Here is a 22,989-nt window from a genome sequence, read left to right as displayed (position 1 = left end):
CCTGGATACCAGGTGGAGCTGGTAGACAGCTGCTCTGGACACAGCATTGACCTGAGCCTCCATGGAACGCTGTAAGTCCAAAATGACTCCCAGGCTGCACACCTGCTTCTTCAGGGGCACAGTTGCCCCAATCAGGACCAGGGAATCCCCCACCCCCACCCACCCCCTGTCCCCCCAAAACAGTACTTCTGTCTTGTCAGGATTCAACCTCAATTCATTAGCCACCATCCATCCTCCATCCATTTACCTCCAGGACCCCTGGTTGCTCAATACACCCCCTCTCAGTTTAGATTTGGTTATGGCTAGCCACAGTCCTAGTGTGGTCCTGACAATATCCTACAATCCTTGGTGCATGCACACATTTCATCAGAGTCCATAACACACTTCAGTGTGAGCACAGAGAGGCACTTGAATGTCATTGAGATCCTGGTCTTAAATCGTTTACATGGTTTTGACTGCCCCCCCCAGCATAGCATACATTCTGCCCCACCCTCTGGTAGATAATCCACAAGTCATCTGTTCTAAGCAACAGGATACAGGTGTCTACTTCCTTTGATACACTGCCTAATCTGTTGGGGTTAAATAATAGATCACATATCTGTTCAATTAAAGCACTGCCTGTAGCCTGGTAAGCTGACTGATATCTGTTATATTCTCTCTCTTTAAAGCATATGCACACACAAGTCTCATCAAACCCAATGATCTGTCATCTGTCCAGGAGACTTATCAGAGTAAAGAGTCAGTTACCTGAGGTGCAATTAAAACATTAACAATGTTTCAATTGCTTAAGAAAGCAAAGAGAATGACCACCATCTTTCTCTGTCTATAAATTTTAAAAAAGCATCCTATGATATATTACACTGTTAATTTTTGAGGCAACCTTTTGCAGCACTCAGGCAAAAGTGTTCACGGCTGGCATGAACACTGAGACAGAAACATGAGAGGCAGCCCTCTGGGGATATACATGTTTAGGAGACTTTTGCACAGCATTAGACATACAGTCAAGCAAGACATGCAATCAGCAGAATCACATGTTGCCTTTCAGAACAAAGATGTCCAGATATCCTCCATATAACATTTCCCCAGCATGTATTGCATTTCCCCGGGAGTTTAAGTCTAAAGGTTTCTCCTGTTGTTCATAAGTAGGATTGACTCTGTGCTTAGTAATGAAGATGATGTTTGACAGGTTTCTGACCATTCATATATGGAATTATTCACTGGGGCTATTACATTGTAAACCACCCTGTGGTGTTTGGGTGAAAGGTAGTATATATATATATATATAAAATTAATTAATTATAACAATTTTGCATTTGTTCAGTCCAGCAAGAACTGCACAATAAATTCTACAGGATTTATGGGTTAGTATTCCCAATCTTTTACCATGAAGAGTAGATTAACTTCAAAATTAGTGGAGCCACCACAGAATAATCTGTTTTGCCACCACAGTTGGAATGAAGATGGAAACAAAACTTACAGTGTGAATAAAGGCCACAGCTGTTTTAACGTGGGTTCTGAGGGGATCTGCAGCAATATCACCTCCCTGTGTTACTGTGGACAGAAGATTAATAAGGAGGTAAAATTGAGATTCCTTCCCTTTTCTCATCTAGAAGACACCACCTTGGCTCAGAATTTAGCACCCATGAATGGCAGATGTGAGTCATTACTTCAGTGGCAGACCTTGGGGTCTCAAATCTCAGTGGTGCCCTGTGTGACACCAAAATTTGACACCCCCACCTTCCATTCTACATCATAGTTGTGGCGCCCCCTGCAGCACCCATGAGGCTTTGCACTTTATCATGAAGGTGAGTTGAAGTGTGAAACCAGTAAGGTCCCCCGCCCCAGTCTTCCTGGAAAGGAATAGGCAAGGTGAAGCCTACAGGGCCTCATGAGCTTTTCACCATTGTCTACCACCACCATCACCCTTGGGTCCAGATGGCAGGGATGGGGAATGGCAGGAACAGGGATCAAATGCAACTCTCCAGGTCCCTCTCTGTCTCTCTCTGGCCCTTGGGCCTCCCTTGGCCAGACCACACCCCTCACCTGCTCCACTTCACACAGTTATTTTGCCTGCATTGAACTCTTGTTTGCCTGGATGGAGAGACCAAAGTGTAGAAACCTCTGGCTTTTGCATAGCTGAACTATACCTACTATGCAAAGGATCCACAGACAAAGCAAGCAGAAAAAGCAGCAGTGATCCAGCCATTTTACAATGCAAACAATCGTACTAATAAAAGCTGCAAAAATCGCAAACACAAAGAGCAAGCAGCATTCACAATGAAGAGATTAAGCAGTAAGGGAATCAACAGTTTATATGCCAAGGTAATCTCAGCTGAAATTCCTACAGGGTCCCAGAAATTTCAGTTTCAACAGCTGTAAGGAGCCCTGCCCTCTTTTTCACCTGGCCACCTAATGAAGGAACTTACCTAGCTGCAGATGTCATTACCAAATTGTATCTAGCTATCAATATCATAAAAAAGCACGTATGACTCCATGTTTAACCTAGAAAGTCTAATGATGGAAGGAGGAGAAAGGGCAGAACCACGGTGATTGCTTCTGAACATTTCCATCTTTGCAATGGCTTAGCAAGCTTATCTTCCACAACCATAGTTAAGTTGCAATTGATTATACATCAGCTGGGGTGACACTAGGAATAATATATATCAATGGGAAAGTCTTCCGATGATATGGAGTGATTGCTGCCTAATGTATGCTGCAATTACTCAAAGGCAGACAGCTTTGAAAAATGATCCCTCAAGCCACATACATGGGAAGGTCACATGGAGCAATTATTTTGCTTTAGCATAACCTTTCACTGAAATGTGATTACCTGCCAGTATAATATATATTGCTGCAAGCAGGTTGGTGCTTATGAATCCTATGGTGGAACCAATGGCAGTATGAAAGCAGAATGTCCAGATATCCAAAAAGAAAAAGAGGGTGTGAGTGATGTTGGTGACTCAAACAGAGCTTGCTTTCTTGTAGTTGCATCAGTCTCCTCTCAAGAATTTAGCTCTTGCCCATAGAGGTGTTTGTGACTCTAACAGGTATTGCCTTCCTGTATATGCATGAAAACATATGCGGAGTCCTTCTGAATCAGGCCAAAGGACCATTTAGTCCAGTATCATTTTCTCAAAGTGGCCAACAGATGCCTATGAGATGCCCACATGTAGGACATGAACACAGTATGTTTTTCCTATCATTTCTCAGCTCTTGTTTTAGGTATGTCCATAGGGTGGTTTATTTAGATCTCCGGGTATAGGGTGGTCTATAAATTCAATAATAAATAAATATAAATACATAGCACCTGTATACAGCCCACAAGGATTTTCAACAAACTTTTGATTAAGATATGCATTTTTGAGAAATCAAGCTTCTCCAAACTAATGCAACTTTTTTGTTTGCTATCTTCAACAAAATATGCACTTTTATTCACACCTTCCCCTAATATAATGCATTTCTGTACACATTGTTGGGTTGGCAAACTTCACTGCAAAATTCACAGAAGTGTGAATTTCAAAGGATAGCTGTTTTTTCGGCTCATGTATGTGGCGATCACACACAGGGCCCCTGGACGTTTGACGGTCTATTGACCCTGTGCCACCACTGCGATTGTTTTTTCCACTGCCACCACCCCATATCTCACAGGGACACACGGAGCCCAGACAGTTGTTAACATTAGCAAATAATTAAGTTTATTTTTAAATGCAGGAACAAGCTTATGGTTTCAGTTAATTTTTCTTGTCAGTTTCTTAGATCTTAGTTCCTAACAACTTCAAATTGATTATTCCCAACTAACTATCTGACTCCACCTGACAATTCCTTTCACTCTCTCACAATACAACTCGACCAACCCACTGCCTATTCCTCCCTCTTCCTTCTTCAACTCCCCAAACCTCAGCTGACTTTCAAAACCTCCCACACTAACTTTTACTCCTCCCTTGCATTCCCACTGGCCAATCACATCACACTCATTTAACCCTTTCCTTATGACCCACCTAGGAGGCAAACGTCACAATGTATTGATTCAAGAAGTATGAATTAGGTAGTTTCTCATTAGAATGAAAACAAAACTGAATTTCTTCCCCATCTGTAGGGCCAGGTAAAGGGGTCCTTACCCTGTAGTGCCCCCTGTTCTGGACAGGGCATGGCTCATTTAGGCTAGTTCTCTACACTGTTCATTCCCTGTATGAATGTTTGCTTAAATAAAATGTGGCCCAAGCTCAACCCATTTTACATGCCATTCCTCTTATATTCTTGTTCTGGTCACCAAACTAATTAATAAAATCATGACAGACACACTTCACAAGTGTGATTATCTGAATCTCTCCATACTTTCTTCATCTCCTGGTTAATTTTTCCTATCATTTACTTTGCTTTTTATGCTGAGCACATGATGAAGCTCTCTTTCTATTTCAGTAATGAAATATAATAAAAGGATTGGGATCTATGATTCATGCTTCAAACCTAGTTCTTAGTGTGCAACGGAAAACCAAACCAGGGGATTATTTGGCTCTATTTAATGCATCGTTTTGCTCATCTTGACCTATGAACATCCCTTGAGATTGTAGATTTCTTCATATTATGCTACAGCTTTCTGGAAATTTGTTGCATACTATAGGAATGAGGATCTGTGTTTCAGGATTTATGCCAGTGGCTTTTGCTCCTTGCAAATTATTTATATTACAAAAGCAACCCACCTCACCTCTTCGCCAGCCACAACTGCAAGTGAGTATGTAACTTACAACTCAGCATATAATAAATCAAAGAAGTGAGACTCAACAGAAACCTGTATTAACAGAACCTAGCACTGCAGGCTACAGATAAATAATACACATTCTTAGGGAATTGGGACTAAAGACTGGGTCCTTCACATTCAGAAATGTAGGACTTTATTGCCTGAGTAAAGAAATGGTAACATATCCACTGCTTGTACCAACTTATCATCTCTATGGACCAACAACTGGAGGGCAACATCACACACTTGTGCACACCACATCAGAACATTAGAATGCACTGCTCTGAGTTGTATTGATCATGCCTTCTGTGCCTAAACGTTTGCACAGCAGTGAAAAATTCCCAAGCCCTGGCTCTCGCATGTACTAAGCTTGGAACTTAGATCAAAATTGGGTAGCCATGGCGTAGGTCTCAGTGGATTCCTCAGTCCCTGCACATACACACATTTACTTGTTTCAAAGACACGTAGTAAGGAACCTGGAAGAAATATTCTTAGGATAGTGTTGCTCAGTTTGGAACTCTAATTGGCTGCCTATAGAAAAGAGCCTTTCACTTGCACTGAGTAAATAAGAGCACTGGGACAAGTCTTGAGAACTGATGGTCATGCAAAAGCATTCAACCCTGTAAGGCTCACATTCACTGTTTGTAGTAGATCAAGCTTTATCATGAGCTAAAGTGGAGTAGCTGTTGGACAAGACATTGAATATCTGCATAGTATGAGTGAGATGCATAGATTTGTATTGTGGATTTAACCATCAGTTATCGTTCATCACTTCATTACATTTCTGGGTATTCTTCTTTGCGATCACTTGTAGCCGAGTAAGATTGTCTTCCATAAACACAGCTTTTACAATGAGTCCATAAGTAACTGAGGAGACCAATTCCGGATCCATGTGTCCTTCCACAGTGGGGACATTGGTTTCTGGGCAGGAGTTGATCATGGTGTGGATTTGCCAAGTGTGCATTCCTCTTAGCATGTTTCTCCCTTGCGTCCTGAGTCTGAGTGTCTTCAAAGCCCATGACACATTTGGTAAAGGCTGTTCTCCAATGGAGCACTCGCAGGCCAGTGTTTTCCATTTGTCAGTGTTTATACTAAAAAAATTTAGATTTGCCTTGAGACAGTATTTAAACCTCTTTTGTTGACCACCAGCATTATGCTTTCCATTTTTAAGTTTGGAATAGAGTAGTTGCTTTGGAAGACGACCAACAGGCATCTGCACAACATGACCAGTACAACGAAGTTGGTGTTGAAGAATCATCGCTTCAACACTAGTGATCTTCGCTGCTTCCAGTACACTGATATTAGTTCGCCTGTCTTCCCAAGTAATGTGTAAAAATTTTTGGAGACACTGTTGGTGGAATCTTTTGAGGAACTGGAGATGGCGTTTATAAGTGGCCCATGTTTCACAAGCATATAGCAAGGTTAGTAGTACAATAGCTTTATAAACAAGCATTTTGGTTTCCCGGTGAATGTCCCGGTCCTCAAACACTCTGCACTTCAATCGGGAGAAAGCTGCACTCACAGAGCTCAGGTGATGCTGGATTTCAGCATCAGTGTTGGCCCTTGTGGAAAGATAACTGCCTAGGTAGGAAAAGTGATCGACATTTTCCAGCATTACACCACTGAGTTGGATTTGTGGCGCTGCAGAGGGGTTATTTTGTACTTGTTAGTGTAGCACTTTGGTTTTTTGGATGTTGAATGATAGGCCAAGCTTTTTGTAAGTTTCTGCAAAGATATTTAGGATAGTTTGGAGGTCATCCTCTGAGCGTGCGCACACTACGTTGTCATCAGCATACTGAACCTCTATGACGGAAGTTACGGTAACCTTACTCTTTGCTTTCAGCCTGCTCAGATTGAAATGCTTTCCATCTGTTCAAAAAATGATTTCTACTCCAGTGGGGAGTTTCCCTTCGACAAAGTGTAGGATCATGGCAATGAAAATAATGAATAGAGTTGGGGCAACAACACAACCCTGCTTAACACCTGATCCCACTGTGTATGGTTCTCTTTGAGAGCCATTGTTATCTGTGATTGTTGCTATCATATTATCATTGAGGAGCCGAATGATGTTTACAAATTTATCTGGGCAGCCAATTTTCAGAAGGACAGTCCACAGAATCAGAATGAATCTGAATCCATTCTCACAATAAAAAGCAAGTTGTAGCCTTGAATAAGATTTATGTATTCACAGTGCTAAAGTTACAAGCCTACATACAAATTATTATGGTGCTTTATGATGATGCATGGTGCTTTATAGTGTACAAGTGAACTAACTGGTCCCTGCCCCCAAGGACTTTACCATTTAAAGTTTGACACAGGAAACCATGGATGAAGGAAAGAGAAGTGGAGGCAATTGCAAGAATGTGTAATTGCTTCAGTAACAGATGCTCAGCTTGGTTACAGTCAGTGCTTTTTTTCTGGAGGGACCCAGGAGTACACATACCCCTAAACATTTTGTGAATCTAATGGGAGAAGATACTAAAACTACTTTTCTGAGTACCTTTCAGAAAATAATATTCCATCATCTCTTATGCCTCTTTTAAACACAATCAAGTACTTCCCAATTTCAACAAGTGAGTGTGACCATGGCTTCTCTCAGATGAATTTAATACTGACTCCAACAAGAGCTTCATTGCATTTAAACCCTGTAGCCAACTTAATGTTTATGAAATCGGTAGGCCCTCCTTTGTTTAAGCCTTCAGTGTATGTAAATTCATGGTTTTTGAAAGGACGACATCTGGCGACAGACACCAACAGCAAGCAGAGGAATCGGGAAGATGTTAGTGCACAAAACCTCATGCCAATGTGGAAGTTAGTGTGAGCTGTCAGCTGTGTTATATGAGGTAATGCATGTTCTTTGTACTTTTGTCTATTTACTGTATTTATTTTCCCCGATTTGAACTATAAAATGGTGGTTTTCTTGAGTCAAAATGAGAGTACCCCATAACATATATTTTTTAGAAAAAAGGCACTGATTACAGTCTTAGAAATGGTATGAGTATATTTATTCGCAATGGGTTGAAGCATTCTGTCCATACCTTTTGGCCATTTCAGAGTGTCTGGAGGCTGGGCACAAGTCTGCCCAGTGATGATAGCGCGCGCGCACACACACACACACACGCCAAAGGCCCTGTTGAATAATACTATTTTCTGACAGGCTTCTCATTGCCACTCTGCTCCTGCTGGTTGTAGCTCTACCAGGGCTTGGAGCAGGAAGGAAACTTTTTTGTGTCTAAAAAGAAATAATAGCAATGGAATCCTGTACCACCTTGTATTGTAATGGTGAGCCCCAGATACTGCCCCCAATAAATACCATATTTTAGAATCTCCTATGTGAAAGTGGCCAAAAATCCATTGGGGCCCTGGCAGGTAGCCCATTGCAGCTATTTGTTTAATAACATTGTGCAAATCTTACATGACTAAATAAATTGGGATTAACACTCATCAAATCTCTGTTAGAGGCAGAACAGTGCCCTCCTTCAAAAATGTTTTCTTATTCTGTCCCACAAGTAAGAAACTACTGAAAAAGTGGGGTGGGGGTGGGAGAGAGAGAGAGAGAGAGAGAGAGAGAGAGTGCACCAGCTGGTTGGGAAGGTCACTGAATGTCAGAAGAAAACTTGACACAAAACTTGTGATTTTTTTCCCCCAGAAGTAGAAAGAATCTCAGGTGGAGTACCTACATAAAGAGACATTGATTTCTTCTTCTACGGATAGTCGCATGTGGGTTTTAACAAAGCAATCTCTGAAAAGCAGAGAATGAGCTGATAATATGCAATGCAAACTGGTGATGGAGAAAAAGGAGTAGGAGGGAAATATGCATTGAGTGGGACACACAGAAGCTGACAAATGAAGGTCAGGGTGCAGCCTTAACAACAGGACAAACCCGTGAGTGATTAAACAGGCTGCTCAAAAGACATTATGCTTCTATAGGAAACAGATGGAATAAAGCGGGAAAAGAGATAGAGTGGAATGCCTGAATTTTAGGCTTGCTTTTCGTTCTTTAGAGGGAGGAGCTTTCATGTTGAATCCTTTTCTTTTTTAAAAAAAAAAATTTAAATCGACAAAGCAGATGACAATCTTTTATGAGATAAACCACTTCCTTTTATTTTTCTCACCAAACATCTTGTCAGTGTGCAGAGCAGATCTCCACCCTTCAGTGAATCACAGATGTCTAGCACACCAGACACTGGCACTGATTCATTTAGATTAACTTTGCCAAGACATCTGCCAATTTATGCCGCCTATCACAGCAAACCCTATTTGATATATTGTATAACCTCAGTTCCTTATGAAAACCTTGGCTTGATTTATGAGTGATTGGTATCCTGCAGGATAAGGGTTGTGTGACAAGAATTAGAATGATGCGTGACATTTAAAGAAGATTTCTTGATGAGAGGGCAAGCCGTCTAAACATTTTTTTCCTTTTGGCCCACTGTGAAGCATCTGCTACAACACCATACTAGGATGTTTCAAACAGAATCGTGCCTCTGGGCCATTTGGAAAACAGCAACATTTCAATGAAAGCCATAGGGGGTGTGGGGGTATTGGATATTATTAAAATGTTCAGATAAAAGGGAAACCATTCATATGGGGCAATATGATTCATAGAACCAATAAAATCAAGATGAACCTGAAGACCATCTTTATTTATTTATGAATAAAAATATTTAAAGATATATCACAGTGGTTTACAACAAAGAGAAAAACTTAAAAATGAAAAAAAAAATCATAGAAAGGGAAAAACAAAAAGAAATTAAAAACAAACATGAATAGAACATTGCATCAACTATTTGCATTGTGGCAAAATTCTCTTATAAGAACTAGGAAGGGGATATTCCCTAAAACCTAAGGCACTTTAGTACTGAATTGATTGTGGGGGGGAACGCCTCTCTAATACATAGTGATGCACACACACACACACACACACACACACACACAATCATCATCATCCTGGGTGCTTCACTGTTCAGTGGGGGGCCTTTTGTTGTTGTTGCATTCCACAAAGAGGTCAAGAAAATGTAGCTTAGAGGAACATAGTTAGTAATGAAAGCTTCTGCATATGCTATGGGTTGCTTTGCTTAGCATTAAGCGGGTGGCACTGTGGTCTAAACCACAGAGCCTAGGGCTTGCCAGTCAGAAGGTCGACAGTTCGAATCCCCGTGAGGGGGGAAGTTCCCGTTGTTCGGTCCCAGCTCCTGCCAACCTAGCAGTTCGAAAGCACATCAAAGTGCAAGTAGATAAATAGGTACCACTCCGGCAGGAAGGTAAATGGCATTTCTGTGTGCTGCTCTGGTTCGCCAGAAGCAGCTTAGTCATGCTTGCCACATGACCTGGAAAAACTGCCTGCGGACAAACACCAGGTCCCTCGGCCAGTAAAGCGAGATGAATGCCACAACCCCAGAGTCGTCCACAACTGGACTTAACGGTCAGGGGTCCCTTTACCTTTACACTTCCTACACCTTAATCAGGCAAGTGCGGTGTTGCAGAACCTCTTCCTCAATGCATGGGGGACATCACTTGACGTGCCCGTTGATACTTAGAGCTTGAAAAGTCCTCCTTGCTTACTTCTTTTTATGTATAGCCTAACAGACTTCAGTTACAAAGCATTCTCTGAAAACACATAAACTTTGAAAAACATTGTGACAATTATTATTATAGCTTATATCAATAAAATTCTCTAAGTGACTTGTAAAATAAAAAAAGTTATGCAGTAATCATCTATTAATTAAAATCAGTAAACAAACAAACAAACCCAACAGCATAAAACTTTCCCAAGTGGATACAGAAAATACTTTACAGCATTCTGAGCTGCAGAACAATTTTTTTGGGAGAGAAATAATGGCCAGTTTGTGTTGCATCTGAGCATTGAGAGCCAATAAACTTGTATTCAGTTCAGGTACGACGACTTTCAGCAACATCACTATTCAGCAGACAGTTCTATAATCTCACTTCAGCTGCAGAGAAGGTCCTATCTCAGGTGGTAACCAACCACGCTTCAAGATAGTAGGAACAAGGAAAAGAATTTCTAGATATTTTCTAAATATATGGCGCACATAGTTCATATGGGAGGTTCATGCTCATCAAAAGTCAAATAATTCCACACACACACACCTCTCAGTGCTTGACACAATAATTTTGCCTGTTATGGATAAAGTCAGAATGCATAAATGCTACTTTGGGGAGAAAAATAAAATTGTTGGTGATAATATATTTTTTAAACCATATACCAACTATTTGGGGTTTGACAATGGGTCAGTGTAAATGGACTCTCTCCTTACTTCTGCCAAGAGATTGATGTTGATTCATTGTATATTTCCATGGCCCTCTTTGATAAACGGATAGACGTTACAACAACTCTTGCAACATACAAATGGATTGCTTTTAGATGCAGATTTTGTATGGATAAATATAATGATATTTTGAATGTATTTATGAAAATTATAATGACGTTAATAATTTTACACTTGTTGGAATAATTGTATTACTTATATATATATCATATTGTATTACAATTTCATGTTTTTCTTTCTTTTTCCTTTTTTTCATTTTCCTTCACTTCATTTCCTCACTGAAAATTTTCAGTAAAATATAAACAGAAAAAAGGGGCACATTGTCTGAAACCTGTTATTCCAGAGCATCTCAAATAGAATCTGTCATTCTGGAAACTGATTTGGTTGTCTCCCATTACTTTCTCTTCGGTAGTATGTTAATTTAGAGTATTATAATATTCAAAACTCTATTAAACCTTTCTGAGATGGAGGATTATTTTTTTCTCCAATCTGTTGCTATACAGATCTTGCCAGCAGCAAAAAGATTAACCACCAAATTGACATCTGTAATTGAATTCTTTAAGTAACCCAAAAGGAAAACGTCTGATGGTAGCAAATATCTTGTCATTTCCCTAACCAGGTTCCATATTGTATGGAATATTGGACATTTCCAAAATATATGTTTAAAATCTGCTACTGTGTTAATGATAAATCTAGCTCAATCTATGTGGTGTTAGATACTATTGGTACTGGATTTTTTTTGGGTGGGGAGAACACACCTTTCTTTTACATCTTTTTAATACCAAATTTAGAGGTATTTCCATTTCTCCTATATTGTGCAGTCTGCACATCTCTAGCAAAAGACAGTAAAAGACAGAACTAGTCCCTATCTTTCACATTTGTTATTTGTAATCCCATAGCATCGTTTGTTGATTCTCAAGAGGATTATGATGGTGATGGTGATAACATTTGTATACTCACCACCCAGCCAAGTTCTCTGGGTGGTGCGTATTGACAATAAAATACAATTCGCAATAAAAGGTAAAGCCAAGAAATCACTTATGTAAAAAAAGCCCAGCACAAACCAGCTAACACTTAAAATCAATACAGAACCAAGCAGCTAAAACAAGGTAAACAATTCCAACCCAGCATGGAAGCAGGGGGGCTCGGTGTAAAAAATGGAGCTACCTGCTGTGATTTAAAAAGCCTGGGTGCAGAAGTGGATATAGCTGATGGGCTGGATTAGACATCCCCCAATCCTCAAGAGCCACTTTGACAGGTGGGTGGAACTGTTCACCTGTCAATCTCTCATGAAGGCTGGTGATGACTCCCCTTCCCCACCACATGGTTTGATTTCAAATTGTGCTGGCAAAGGAAGCATGTCCCTTTCTACTTCCTTTGCCCATGCCGTCTGAAATCAAAAGGTGCTGTCCAAGGAAACAGCAATTCTCAACGGGAACTTACAGCAAACTGCACTACAGATTTTCCAGCTGGAAACTAACCTCATTGGGCATGTGGGGTGGAAGATCTTCACTGCTGTGTTAGAACTGTAAATGAAAGACTTCGAGATAGTTGTACCCCACCAATATATTGGAAACATTTGTAAAATTCTATCATTGTGTATTGGTATAGTGGGTTTTGTGCCTTATCAGAAAAAGCTCCTTTGTAGAGAGAGGTTGACAAAGTTTATTTTATCAAATTTATTAATGAAGAATCGATAGTTCCAATGACCCCAGCGAGATATGCCAGTATATGGAACAGACCATAGTTGACCCATGTCCCCAGTACTCCTAGAATTACCAGCCATTCTCAGCTAACTCTGTGAACAGCAGTAGAATAATTAGAACAAATAGAATGGAGTCCAAATTTGGGGGCATTTTTATTTTATTTTTTTTGTTTTGCTTTCTTCTTCTTTCTCCCTCTCTTTGTCCTCCTTTGTTTGATTATTCCAGATGCTTTAACGAGATGCAAGCTTTTTTTTTTTTGCTTTATAAACTCAATAATGATTTCTTGCACAATTTAGTAAACTCAATGGACTCCCAATTCCTTGAAATTCACTCCTGCAACTTATTGACTCTTCCCCACCCTTCTAGAGAAGGATAGATGAGGTAATTTTTCTGAACTCTCAGACTGACTTGGAAAAATGGGCTGCAATATTGCTCCCACCACCACCAGAAGAACTTGGTTAATTTCCAAGAGTCTGACGTGCTCCTTGTTACAATTTTAGGCACATGTTTATGCAAAACTTATGTGTACACACAGAGAAAAATGCAATGTGGGAAGAAGCTCTAAGATACCAACAGAACTAATCTGGGTTTAATCCATGTACTTCAGTCTAACCAGGCTGTGGCCTGGGCTGAATGTCACTTTGATACCTTTTTTTATGGAACTAAATGTAAGATGGATAGAGCTGACTGCACTTTTAACAGCTTGTGCTTGCAAAGGTTACTCTGAGTCAGCTGGCAGGAATGGATACCAATTAGAAAGTCGGCTCCATGATAGACTATTTGTTTTTAACATCAGCTAGCAAATATGACCATCACTCTTGGGGCACCTGTCATGCCTGTCAGAAGGAAAGATTAACATCTGAATGATTTGAAGTGTTGTAAGACTCATGCAGGAATACACCCGCCTATTAAAATATCGAATATACACTAAAACCCAGTTCCAAGAACAAGTTGATTTGTACATATTGCTAAATCTTTTATTATTATTATTGAAATACTGTTGCGTGATATTTACTGTTTGGATATTTAATAATCAGACTGGCCAAGTTATTTGAGTTCAAAATTAATTATAGAAAATATCAATTATGAAAATGATGGACTCAAAATTAAGGTTTTGTTACACGGAGATGGATGTGACTTGGTATATTGTTTGAATTTCATCATAGGTTCATGGTTTCTGTATTTTTTTTCTCTTTTAAATGCCTATTGTGAAGTTACTTATGATCCTTAAAATCTGTGATCAGAATTACATGAGAAAAACCATAGAATTATCCAGTGCTTTTTTTCTGGGGGGACGAAGGGGGATGCATACCCCTAAACATTTTGTGAATCTAAGTTTGGCCTCATTGAGGGGCAGTATTTCAATATAAGTAGGAAAATGAGAGTACCCCTAACATTTTTTAAAAAGAAAAAAGCACTGAAATTATCTAATCTACTTGCTTTTAATTGGTTTCCAATAATATTAAGAGCCTAATAATAATATTCAGCTATTTATTAGCTATTTCCAGTGAGCACATGCTCTTCTATACATATGCTAGACCAAAGTCGCATCCCAAAAGGTCCTGTGTCCCAAAGTGGGAGTCCATTTCTTCCTTGATAAAATACTGTATACACAAGGTCAGCTGGGCATCTGATTCTGGCATCTAATTATTATTATTTATTAAATTTGTATACCGCCCTATACCCGCAGGTCTCTAGTTAGAATTGATAGTATCTACTTGCATGCAATGAGTTGTGATGCCATATGATTGCAGTTGCTCTTTATACTTCTATCCTGCCTTCCCTCCAGTTTACCTATGATCCCCAGATTGTCTCCCATCCAGACACTGCTCAGGCCAGACCTCCTTGGTTTCAACGGTAGAACTGATCACATCTCACACCTCTGTTCCTTCTCTTTTTGCTAGGGCAAAAATGGGCACATTCCTTCCTAAACATTTACCTAACGATGCAGCAAGTTCTAAAAAGAAATGGTTAGCCTTCATTATTTTGGAATGAGATACATAATGGATGATTTGCCCAGCATATGTGCTGTACCTTAATGAGAATAGTATCTTAATTTAATCTTCAGACCACATCATCATTATTTTAGTAGAATCCTTCTCTGTTAACTAATTGCTTTCTTTCTTTTTTGAAATGTTGAACAGAGTATTCTACAAGAAGGGGTCAGCAAGATCCAGATAAAAATGAAAATGAAGCAGTACATGGTATGGTTTGCTCTGAAAGCTGCTCTGAAAGTGCCTCCCTTTGGCACCCCCTCCTTGTGTTTCATTTGGTAGTGTCCAGTTGCTTTCAGAATTCTAATCAGGCTGATTAATGTCCTGGCAGCTTTCACAGTGCGATAGCTATTTGCATGGTAGAGGCTGGCAAGGAGTGGTACACCTTTTTCGTAATTTAAAAGATAAAGACCAGTTCAGATTATAGCCTGTGCCATCCGTCCCTTTCCCTAAGATTAAAACCAACCAATAATGGAATGCATTTATTTTGTAAACGATCTTCAACCATCCGCAGATCTTGTATTTCACTAAAGGCGAGATACATCTAGAAAATGTAGCCTCTCACGGGAATTGTGCCTTATTTGTTTACAATTAGTTTTAAAAGTAAAAGAAAGTGATCCAGCAAGCGGACAAACAAGCAAACACTGGGTTCCATTTATATGTGTATTTTTATTGCATTCTCTTCCTTTTAATTAGAAGAATAACAACTACAACCAAGGGGTGCTTTCTGCAATTCAAATGTTAATACCGACAAAATATGTGTCTATTTGTGATGTGGATTATTATTTTTTACCAACAACAGCCTATTTGGTATTAGGTGACAATAATATGCCTAATTCTCTTTTATGAAATATGATTTTAAAATAAATAAACATTTTAATGCTTGTGAGCTGTTGCCCAGAGCAGTCTGAATGAAACTGAGGGACTAACTTTGATGCATTGATTTCAGTGGGTCTACTCTAAGTAGAACTTAGTGGCATCCAGCACTGTAAATTTAAGTGTGAGATTGGATTTACCTGAGTATCAATTATGGTTCCAAAGCTCAGTGGAGTTCAGCTCATTCTGGAAGGTGGTGGTGAGGGAGAAGCATCTCTTTCCTCTATTCAGGTGAAATGGGCTGCCTTTCATAAATGAAAGGAGCCCTTCACACAACAGCCAGACTGGATCCAACCCTGTTTAACTTTGTCATCATTACTATTAGCATTTTTAATTACGGTAATGTGTTCGATAAATTTGTCAATGTACTTTAGAATTATTATTTTTTTAGAAAAACAACAACAACAACCTTGGGATACTAAGCTCTCGGTGGTCAAAATCCACAAACTGAGATTAACAATGCTATCAGAAAAGGAAAGGAGATCATCATATCATTCCAAGGGAGGAAGGTATTCCCCAGCACATTATATATTTTTTTAAAATAATATTTATTGCTTTTAAAGATTACAGAAAAAGAAGAAAGAAGAAAAGAGAAAATTTAAAGACAAAGAAAGAAAGAAAGAAAAACCAAAAAAAATGAAAAAACACCACAATACAATACAGTATACAAATAATATAAACCCCAACCCAATCGCATTAAGCTAAACACATAAATAAATCTAAACAAAACAGTTTAAAATACATTTCTCCTTTTCCATATTCTATCCTTCATTTCCTTATTTCCTTGACTTCCTCACATCTCCCTTTTTGTATTCCCATTCTTCTAATTGTTTCAGCAAATCCTTTCCATCTTTCTCTATTTTTTATTGTCTTGTAAATAATATATTTTTTAACCTTATTTCCCTTTAAGACTAAATTACTTATCTATTCTTAACTTCTTCTAACATTTCTACTAAATCCATATAATAACATTCCACGATTTTTCTAACAGTCATTAATTTTGCAAAATTTCTAAATATAAGCTTTAGCTTCCCAATCTTCCTCCACCCTCTCCTCTCCCTGGTTTCGGATTCTGCCAGTCCTTTCCGTCAAATCCATATATTCCATCAACCTGGAGATCTTATGTCCGAGGCTCTTAATTCTTTTCCAAGTCCCTTCTGCGGATCTTCTTCATATTCTTTGATGCTCAGGAGCAAATCTCGGGAAAACTCCAACCAAACAGAACTTTTGTTCCTTCTGAACAGCTCAGCCAAATTTCCATACTTGAAACTAAGGTCCATAGGGTATTTCAGGACGTATTTCAGGATTCCTCCAAGTCCATAGGCCCCCACAGCTTCAAGCTCCTCCAGGCCCCAACCCATGTCCCAGATGTCAGTTAATCCCTGGATGAAGGGGTCTTTCCAACTTTCGTTCTTCGGTCCAAGCCAGGGTCCCATCCTCAAGCTCTGGTTTTTGCTAAAATCAATCATGCAGGGCCTCCATTTGTAATCCTCGATTTGCCTCTGTAGAACTGAGGATCCTTCTTGAATTACTTTAAGTTTCACAACGGCATCTTTCTCCTTTTCCTCCACCATTTGTCTTGCCAAGATATTTTCCTGTACCAAGTCCATCTTGTTGTTTGCTTTTTGATTCAAGTTAGTCACTTTCTGTTCCCGGCTGTCAAGTTTGAAGATCATGTCATCTACATTTTTGTGCAGCTGTTCAAGTGAATGATTTATTTTGAGTAATGCAGTCACAATAACTTCTCCTACCAGCATTTTGAATAGTCCAAGGTCAATCTCTGATTCTCAGGAACTTTATCTTGCAGCTGGAGTTTACCCTGTTACACTCCTGTAACAGTTTCACATGCTCCCTCTAGAGGGAAGCAGTTTCAAATTGTATCAGTTCTTTCAGTCACAGAAACAGTTTCGATTTTCAGTTATTTTTCCTCCCTTTAATAAACTCAGAAGAGATCAATGGAAACAGTATCTTTCTAATTTTTTAAGTATCTGTCAAATCCGTTCTGTCAGTGAACCTTCCCCAAACGTCATCAGGCAGACCGTCCCCAGGTTCAGAGCAGTGGTAGTTTACTTTTCCCTCTCTCCTGCAGGTTCTCCCTAGGTCCACGGCTTCCCCCCTCTTCTCCTGCTTCCAAGGGGGGTTTGATATTTTTAACCAGTGAAATTTTAATCCTTTATCCAAAAACTTTCAGAGACTTTAGTTTGTAATGCCTTTGCTTCAATCTATTTACAAAAAAGGGAGGCGGACTTCCTGTTTAGAGCCTTCCCGCTACTTTGCCAAATTAGAATATTTGAAGATCCAAATTTTCCAGTCTACTCACGGGTAGTTGTTTAAAGTCCAATTGTCCACAGGAAAAAGTCAGCGCTCTCGGGCAACAGCAATGCGGCTTCACTCCGTGAAAGAAGCAGTCGATTCAAAGCACCGCGCCACTCACCCCACGTCGCTCCGGACCCCCAAAACAGGGTTTCCCCACGAGTAGGGGAGGCACAAGAGGTGCCAGCCAAATCCCAAGTTCACAGGCTTCTCCCGCCTGTGATTTCTGTGGGTCTCCGCCTTCGCCGTGGCGGTCAGACCCTGCTTTTCACGGAGCAAGTTCCTCCCGATCGGAGGAGCTCCGCCATTGCCGGAGGCGTCAACCCGGAAGTCCATTCCCCCAGAACATTATAAAGGGAAAGAGGACACTGAACACAGGCCACATCCCCACTCCTACTCCCTAGGCAAGTCATGGACTTCCATCTCTTTTTCCTTCTACAAACAGAAACTAAGGGATTCCATTCAAATGACAAGGAGGCTGCCTTTGACACCCACCTATAATCCTTCACTTTGGAAGAAGCAAATTGTTCCTTCTAGGGTCTTTATTAATAAGTGATATTTTATATTAAAATGTTATTTTAAAAAACAACAACACCTGGTATAGAAACATCTCATATACACATTTGTAAGATTAGGTAAAGGTAAAGGACCCCTGACAGTTAAGTCCAGTCATCTCACTTTACTGGCCAAGGGAGCTGACATTTGTCCGCAGAGAGTTTTCCAGGTCATGTGGCCAGTATGACTAAGCCGCTTCTGGTGAAACCAGAGCAGTGCACAGAAACACCATTTACCTTCCTGCCAGAGTGGTACCTATTTATCTACTTGTACTTTGACGTGCTTTCAAACTGCTAGGTTGGCAGGAGCTGGGACCAAGCAACAGGAGCTCACCCCGCCATGTGGATTCAAACCGCCAACCTTCCGATCGGCAAGCCCTAGGCTCAGTGGTTTAGACCACAGTGCCACCCGCATCCCATTTCTAAGATTACCAGGTTGCAAATGTTTGCAGCACACAGTAGCATCATGAATTAATTGGACTCTTGTATATGCATACATTAGACACAGCGCTCTTCAGTGGCCGGCCTTCGAGGATCAAAGCCTGAATGTGTGTGATCCCTGCTGAAGAGGGTAACATGGGAGTAGATCTTGCCTTCACTCATCTTGTCACTCGTGAAGGATGCACACCTGCTCAGGTTTTGTAAGTTAAACAAGCTTCGCTGTTTTGTCACTGTGTGCTTTCAAGAGTTACAATAGCACTGTGCATTTAAATGTTAGTACTGTTCAACATGCTGACAGTTCAATTTCTACTTGTCTTCACTCCTCTGTCTCCTTGTCTTTCCTCTGCTCAATATACTGGCTTAACACACTTCCAGGTTGCCGTTTCAGTTATCACATGTAATTATTTTCTTAGTTCTGTTGTATTTAGTTGAAGTCTAAAGTTCATGGAACAGCAGCCAAATATTTAAAGCCTCAGCAGGAGAACCTGAGTTGAAAACAGAACTGAATCATAGAATCATAGAGTTGGAAGAGACCACAAGGGCCATCAAGTCCAACCCCCTGCCAAGCAGGAAACACCATCAGAGCACTCCTGACATATGGTTGTCAAGCCTCTGCTTAAAGACCTCCAAAGAAGGAGACTCCACCACACTCCTTGGCAGCAAATTCCACTGTCGAACAGCTCTTACTGTCAGGAAGTTCTTCCTAATGTTTAGGTGGAATCTTCTTTCTTGTAGTTTGGATCCATTGCTCCATGTCCGCTTCTCTGGAGCAGCAGAAAACAACCTTTCTCCCTCCTCTATGTGACATCCTTTTATATATTTGAACATGGCTATCATATCACCCCTTAACCTCCTCTTCTCCAGGCTAAACATGCCCAGCTCCCTTAACCGTTCCTCATAAGGCATCGTTTCCAGGCCTTTGACCATTTTGGTTGCCCTCCTCTGGACACGTTCCAGTTTGTCAGTGTCCTTCTTGAACTGTGGTGCCCAGAACTGGACACAGTACTCCAGGTGAGGTCTGACCAGAGCAGAATACAGTGGCACTATTACTTCCCTTGATCTAGATGCTATACTCCTATTGATGCAGCCCAGAATTGCATTGGGTTTTTTAGCTGCCGCGTCACACTGTTGGCTCATGTCAAGTTTGTGGTCAACCAAGACTCCTAGATCCTTTTCACATGTACTGCTCTCAAGCCAGGTGTCACCCATCTTGTATTTGTGCCTCTCATTTTTTTTGCCCAAGTGCAATACTTTACATTTTTCCCTGTTAAAATTCATCTTGTTTGTTTTGGCCCAGTTCTCTAATCTGTCGAGGTCGTTTTGAAGTGTGATCCTGTCCTCTGGGGTGTTAGCCACCCCTCCTAGTTTGGTGTCATCTGCAAATTTGATCAGGATGCCCTTGAGTCCATCATCCAAGTCGTTGATAAAGATGTTGAATAAGACCGGGCCCAAGACAGAACCCTGTGGCACCCCACTAGTCACTCTTCTCCAGGATGAAGAGGAACCATTGATGAGCACCCTTTGGGTTCGGTCAGTCAGCCAGTTAAAAATCCACTGAGTGGTAGCATAGTCAAGACCGCATTTTACCAGCTTCTTTACAAGAATATCATGGGGCACCTTGTCAAATGCCTTGCTGAAATCAAGGTAGGCTACATCCACTGCGTTCCCTTCATCTACCAGGGTTGTAATTCTGTCAAAAAACGAGATCAGGTTAGTCTGACATGACTTATTTTTCAGAAATCCATGCTGACTATTGGTGATCACAGCATTCCTTTCTAGGTGCTCACAGACTGTTTGCTTAATGATCTGCTCCAGAATCTTCCCTGGTGTTGATGTCAGACTGACTGGGCAGTAATTATTTGGGTCCTCTCTTTTCCCCTTTTTGAAAATAGGGACAACATTTGCCCTCCTCCAGTCTGCCGGGACTTCGCCTGTTCTCCAGGAATTCTCAAAGATGACTGCCAGTGGTTCTGAGATCACATCTGCCAGTTCTTTTAATACTCTTGGATGCAGTTCATCTGGCCCTGGAGACTTGAATACATCTAAACTAGCCAAGTATTCTTGTACTATCTCCTTAGTTATTCTGGGCTGTGTTTCCTCTGCTGAATCATTTGCTCCAAATTCTTCAGGTCAGGCATTGTTTTCTTTATCGGAGAAGACTGAGGCAAAGAAGGCATTGAGGAGTTCAGCCCTTTCTGTGTCCCCTGTTTGCATTTCACCATCTTCTCCTCTGAGTGACCCCACTGTTTCTTTGTTCTTCCTTTTGCTACGAACATACCCATAAAAGCCTTTTTTGTTGCTTTTAACCTCTCTAGCAAGCCTGAGTTCATTCTGTGCTTTAGCTTTTCTGACTTTGTGTCTACACGTGCTGGCTATTTGTTTGAATTCCTCTTTGGTGGTTTCCCCCCTTTTCCATTTTTTGTACACATCCTTTTTTAATCTTAACTCAGTTAAAAGTTCTTTAGATAGCCACCCTGGCTTCTTTAGGTACTTTCCATGTTTCCGTCTCATTGGTATTGCCTGAAGTTGTGCTTTTACTATCTCCCTCTTAACAAACTCCCAGCCATCATGAACTCCCTTTCCTTTTAGTATTACTGTCCATGGGATCTCACCCAGCACTTCCCTAAGTTTTATGAAGTCGGCTTTCTTAAAGTCAAGAAATTGAGTCCTAGTATGCTTGGCTGCTCCTTTCTGCTGTATAGTAAACTTCAGAAGAGCATGATCACTCGCGCCTAATGATCCTTCCACTTCTACCCCACTAACCAGGTCATCAACATTGGTTAGGACCAGATCTAAAATGGCTGTTCCTCTTGTTGCTTCTCCTACTTTCTGGACAATGAAGTTGTCTGCAAGGCCAGTGAGGAATCTGTTTGACCTTATGCTCTTGGCTGAGTTTGACATCCAACAAATATCCGGGTAATTAAAGTCCCCCATTACTACTATCTCCCTTCCTTTTGCATGCTTGGCCATCTGTTCCAGGAAGGCATCATCTATGTCCTCCGTTTGGCTTGGGGATCTATAGTAAACTCCCACAATGAGGTCACTGTTATTCTTCTCTCCCTTAATTTTGACCCAAATGCTCTCACTTTGGCTTTGAGGTTCTAAATCTTGGATATCTTCACAGGTATACACATCCCTGACATAAAACGCCACTCCTCCTTCTTTCTTGTCTGGTCTGTTTCTCTGAAATAGATTGTATCCCTCCATTATTACATTCCAGTCGTGAGACTTATCCCACTAGGTTTCAGTGATGCCTATTATGTCATATTTAGTTTGCTGTACCAAGAGCTCAAGCTCATCTTGTTTATTTCCCATGCTTTGCGCATTAGTGTACAGACATTGAAGTCCATTAATCATTCCCCCGTGTCTCTTATTTAAGGATTTTTTCCTCCCACCACTAGGTCTGCGTGCTGTTTGCTCCATTTGGTCTATGACATTTGGATGATCATCTTCATCAATTGATAGACTCCTACCTTCAGGAGCACTGTCTCCCTCCCCCACATTAGTCAGTTTAAAGCCCTCCTGATGAGGTTTCTGAGATTTTTGGCAAAAACATTCCTCCCAACCGTTGTGAGGTGCAGCCCATCGCTTGCCAGAAGTCCATCTTTGAGAAACTGCAGTCCGTGATCTAAGAATCCAAACCGTTCCTGTTTACACCATTTGCGAAGCCAGTTGTTCACTTCCACTATTTTTCCCTCTCTCCCTGGGCCACGTCGTTCAACTGGGAGGAGGACAGATGAGATGACAATTTGTGCATTTAATTGTTTCAATTTCCTGCCCAGAGCCTCGTAGTCTCTTTTGATCTTCTGGAGGCTATTGCTTGCAGTGTCATTGGTTCCCACATGAACCAAGAGGAAGGGGTATTTGTCAGTGGGTTTTATGATTCCTTGCAGTCGTTCAGTTACATCTTGGATCTTAGCCCCGGGGAGACAGCACACTTCCCGAGACATCTTGTCAGGCCCACACACTGCTTCTGTTCCCCTCAGTAGGGAATCCCCTATCACCACTACACGCCTCCTCTTAGGTCTGGTCGGGGTTCTTCCGTGAGCTGTCCATTCCAAGGTCGCCTGCACATTC

General features: G+C 40.8%; 1 long non-coding RNA gene across 1 annotated transcript in view; it reads left to right on the top strand.

The window, feature by feature from the left end:
• LOC310748043 overlaps positions 1 to 22,989 on the top strand; it is a 39,280-nt gene that overhangs the window by 13,833 nt on the left and 2,458 nt on the right. The window contains exon 2 of the long non-coding RNA XR_014541070.1: positions 18,974 to 19,112. This is a non-coding gene — a long non-coding RNA (uncharacterized lncRNA). The remainder of the gene's footprint in view (positions 1 to 18,973; positions 19,113 to 22,989) is intronic.

The sequence above is a fragment of the Podarcis filfolensis genome (genome assembly GCF_964270895.1).
Source record: "Podarcis filfolensis genome assembly, chromosome: 1".
Lineage (NCBI taxonomy): Eukaryota > Metazoa > Chordata > Lepidosauria > Squamata > Lacertidae > Podarcis > Podarcis filfolensis.
Note: the sequence above shows the minus strand (reverse complement) of the source record. Positions and strands in the feature narration are given on the sequence as shown.